General features: G+C 38.5%; 1 pseudogene; it reads left to right on the plus strand.

Annotated features, from left to right (window-relative positions):
• Window positions 1-233: 233 nt before the first annotated feature.
• Window positions 234-352, plus strand: LOC132916004 (5S ribosomal RNA; annotated as a pseudogene).
• The last annotated feature ends 4,433 nt before the right edge of the window (window positions 353-4,785 follow it).

The raw sequence follows: 4,785 nt of genomic DNA on the forward strand, positions 1-4,785 counted from the left end.
AGCTTTAAAATTGCAGAAACTTAAAGAAAAATTATTGAAGAAGGAAAATTGTATAAATTACGAACGCTGCGATGATGAAGGCACGTCTCAGCAGAGCAATCCCTGGAAAGAGCCTGATTTGTGTCCTGAATTGAGAAGTTTAGACGATTTCATGTCTAAGCTATCAGAAGTAAAAGTACCAGTACGACGCTGAAGTAGTGGGAAAAATGCAAACCTTCAGGTTATGAAGACCGGCCGACGCCCAAGACGCGTTGAGTGCACTCGTTCCCGTCCGATCACGAAAGTTAAGCAACGCCGGGCACGGATAGTACTAAGATCGGTGACCGCTTGGGAACTCCGCGTGGTGTTGGTTTTTTTCAGAAGGAGATCAGCCCAGTATTTGAACTGTCTAAGAAGATGACGCGAGCAGTAACTGCCCGAAGAGGAAGATACAGCGGGGCATGAAAGGAACAACCCTGATGACTGCCGCCTGGTATTACCGGGGTTGTCTGCCCTCAAAGCAGAGGAAGAAGGAGGAGTGGTTTTTTTAGTGGGTATGGCAACAACATCCGCGCGAGTCCCACATAACCCAGTGATTCGGGTCACTGGGCATGCGTAACAGCATTTTCCCCTCCTCATGCAAAAAAAAAAAAGGTTATGAAGACCTGGAAGCTTATGTGACTACTTTTACAAGAGGATAATTTCTCGCAACGTTTTATCCACCAAATGCATAGAGATTTCAACAACAACTATATGCAATCTGGAGCGATTATGGAGCACCGTGTATCACGTCGGTGCTGCAGGAATAGAAATCGCATTACTATTCTGATGTATATAAGGATTTTTTTAATTTACAGCTTCACCGTTTGAGATGACATTTGGACAGACGGAGGGAGGGAGTTGGTGTTGTCAACGATGCTGAAGCGTACTACACGATTGGGGACCCCATGTTCTCTAGTCTCTGCACCTTTCATTGGTTTGGTTTGTAACTGTATCGTGACCGATGCATTCGGGACCTTTACAATTTTTTGTGGTAATACAATTTTGTAGTAATATAATTTTGTAGTAATATAATTTTGTAGTAATATAATTTTGTAGAAGTATAATTTTGTAGTAATATAATTTTGTAGTAATATAATTTTGTAGTAATATAATTTTGTAGTAATATAATTTTGTAGTAATATAATTTTGTAGTAATATAATTTTGTAGTAATATAATTTTGTAGTATTAATGAGCGTTCGAAATATATTTGAAGAATGTTTGATTCGATATTTTTTATTTTCAAAAGTATGGCAATTTACACAAAACATTACGTATTTTGTATGTCTTAGCGTTTAAAGAAAATTTGTATTGCATGGTAACTTATAGATTTAATAGTACCGTTTCGAATATTCTCTCCATTATTCTGAACGTCGAGATTTTGTATATATTTCCTTAATGTTAATTAACAGTTTTGTAGACTTTTGAATAAATAAAAAGGAATTGATAAAATTTGGAAAATGTCTACAATTTTCCTGCGATCTTCTAATTCGCCATATTAGTCCTTTTCAGTCCAGCATACTACACATAACAAAATTCTGTCGCAGGCAAGAGATCCGCACATGTGTCCAGGCTGTTGGCCGTCATCGGCGACATTATTTCGCCTGTCTGTGTATGAGATAAGGAGTGACGACAGACGATTGGTAGGGGATAAACAAAGGGGAAAATTGTTTGTTTTTAGCAAATCGTGCATGAAGTTTTCTGACTGACGATGAGTCGCACCATAATCACTTTGTACATAAACGTCTCATCACTCCGTGTTTCCGTATCTTGAACATCCAAGCATCAACTAATTCCAAAATCGTCTGACGCGCGATACACATAGGCTTATTGTGACAAGCTACAGCAAATTATAGCAAGTTTTATTTGGTGAGCTCTAATCTCTTTTGTTCGTTACCTGTGCACATGTGTTTTCTCAGGTCCAGAAAAGTTTTTTCAACGCTTGTACCACCAAGTTGTATGTGAGTTACTCTGGCTTGTCAATATGCCTTGTTCAAAGTTGAGAGCTGGATACTGTCACAGCTCTCTATCTTCCCATGTAATTATGATAATAGGAGCTTTATGAGGTATGGAGTAAATTGAATGCGTCTTTGTTGAATCTAGATGATCCAGAATGGCGAATTGTTACAAGTAGAACAACTAATCAAAGTAATAGACATACACATATATGAAATATGTTTCATATGGATAGGAAATTACTTTGAAATTTGACAAGCATTGCAATAAATATGTTGGTTCGGAAGTAATATTACTAGATACTTATTTTTACAGATTGCAATATTCTCTTCACTAATTCATAGATTGATCTTAGAACAAATGAAGAACTTTACATGTTATTGGATTAACAAATAAAATGTATTGTTCCTCACAAATGGTATGCAGAGGAGTAATGAAAATAAAAGACAGGTGTATATTACAGTTCAAGTGACGCGAGAGACTGAAATACTATTTATACAAATTGCGGATGGATGGATACTGTGAAAAATCTTTCACATACTGATTGTAGGAAAGCAGAGATGGAAAATGAAGCAACGTATTTTAAAATTGAATCCCTAAGTATAGCATGTAGATAATATTTTGAGTGTTGATGGAGGACAAAATTATGCACATTCCTTTTTCAATTCCAAGGAATTGCATCATCGATGAGTCGGTTGTCAAAACATGATGGAAATAGCTCATTGTTAATTGAACAAGTTTGATATAATTACACAACCTAAAGATTTAACTTGAAATTTGTTCGAAGAAATTTACTTTTACTTATACGTGATGTCAAGTGCGGTATTAAGTATCATGCTTTCATAACTATTGTTTTAAATATTTTTGTGTTGAAATATTGTCGTTTCGGTGTCTGTTCTGTACTACAGGAGTACCCGAAATAATTTTACTCGTCGTGTACAGTTAAACAACTACAGGCAGTTGATTCTATTCCTGGAACGCGTTGGATTCGTGTTTACGTGGTACGTTGATTAGAATGATTTAGAGGTGGTTTACTGATGCCAAGCAAGGTAGATATCATTTCCGAACTACCACTGGAGGTTTCGCACTTGTTACTTCGAAAATTGGATCCCTCCTCCCTGCAGAGCGCCGCGCTTGTCTCGCGCAAATGGTTGAACATATGCAGATCCGACAAGTGTCTTCGGCGGACAGCAAGAAATCACATTCGGCGTACGAGAAAGGGGTTCAGGATGGGGTTCCTCGGAACCACAGCCGCTAAAGCTGCCGAACAACAATCAAGGAGTAGAGTACGAGGTGCGAGGAACCTACGACACGAAGTAGGCTTATCCACTGCTCGTACGACGGTCATCATTGGAAGGTTACGTGGTCCTCCGAAAATTTCGATGCGAAATCGTCCTATCGATGTTGAACCGCTAAAATGTATTAGACTGTAATTGATAGTATGTACCTTAATTCGACAGTTTGATTTTGCGAGAACACGAAACTGCCTTGTCCTACGAAAATGATTCAGAACTGTAGCGCAAAGCTTGAAATAAAATGGTGCCATTGAGACGGCAATTTGTTTCAGCCGCGGCAGTTTTCTACAGAAATATCGACAATGTAACTCACATTGACGCTCAGTCGTGTACCGCGTTACACTCTATCTGTGGACTAGAAAGGGTCTTGGCCGCCTTCGTGAGAAAGCCGTACCGTCTTTCGTGTTAACGGTGCACTCGCTCTGACAAGTGGGTTTCAGGACGGGCGGCGAAGTTTCCTTCGAAGAGCTTGCCCACTTCATTACATAAGAGCATCGGGCGATACGAGGACGACGAGAACGTCGGTCGTGCCGCCCTTCAGAAGCTGTACCAGCCTCACCATGCGCTTTATCCGACGAGAGGCTCCCTCCCACTGACACCGTGAAATAAGTGTCGTAGCTTGGGGGCAATTATCCGCGTCCTCTCCGCTCATACCCGTCCGGAGATACCGTCCGTACCAGGCGCTACGTCACGGGAGGCTATCCTCGTCGTCCTGCATCTCCCCGCATGTTTATAGACTGACGGAGCGTCATACTCGATTTTGTGATGGCGTGAACGTTATTCAAATATGTAATAACGTTACCAAACCCACTATAACTATAAATTACTTTCCCACAGAACTTCGACTCATTCTATATCTTGGATAGTTCACAAGTACGTATGCGCGAGATATATATTTCATTATAGAAGCCCTGAATCAAGTATTGAATTTAAGAGGTAATGGTTTGTAGCCTTAAGTACTGAAACTTATTCTATAATGGGAGCAACTGCCACAAATAGGAATCTAATCATTCTAACTAAAGACAAATTCTATCGACGAAATATTTAGTATGTAATTATAATATAAATTATACAATCATATAGTATAGTTTAATGTCATCATTAATTTCTATATTCATACAATACCGCATATCATTTGCAAATGTATATTTTATACCAAGTAGTTTATACACTCGGAAGACAAACTTATTAATTCCATCTTCCGATATTACCTGTACTTATATAGAAATATAATACTAAATACTAAAATATATCATAAGTATTTCATATTTGAAACAACAGTAAACCGAACGGAATTAATCTGTTTGACTTCTATGCGGCTCAAGTCACGTATCAATATATGTACATTATTCTGTAGTTTTAATATTTTAAGCGTGCATTGTGCACAGGACAATTGTCTTCAATAAATTTTGCAAATCTGTTTATAGTAAGTGAGGGATCATTAGGCCAAAGAAAAATAAGGCGACTTTTAAAAGATGCAATGAAACTTGCTTCTGCTGAACATGGACTATGAAG

The sequence above is a fragment of the Bombus pascuorum genome, unplaced genomic scaffold, assembly GCF_905332965.1.
Source record: "Bombus pascuorum unplaced genomic scaffold, iyBomPasc1.1, whole genome shotgun sequence".
In the NCBI taxonomy this organism is placed as follows: Eukaryota; Metazoa; Arthropoda; class Insecta; order Hymenoptera; family Apidae; genus Bombus; species Bombus pascuorum.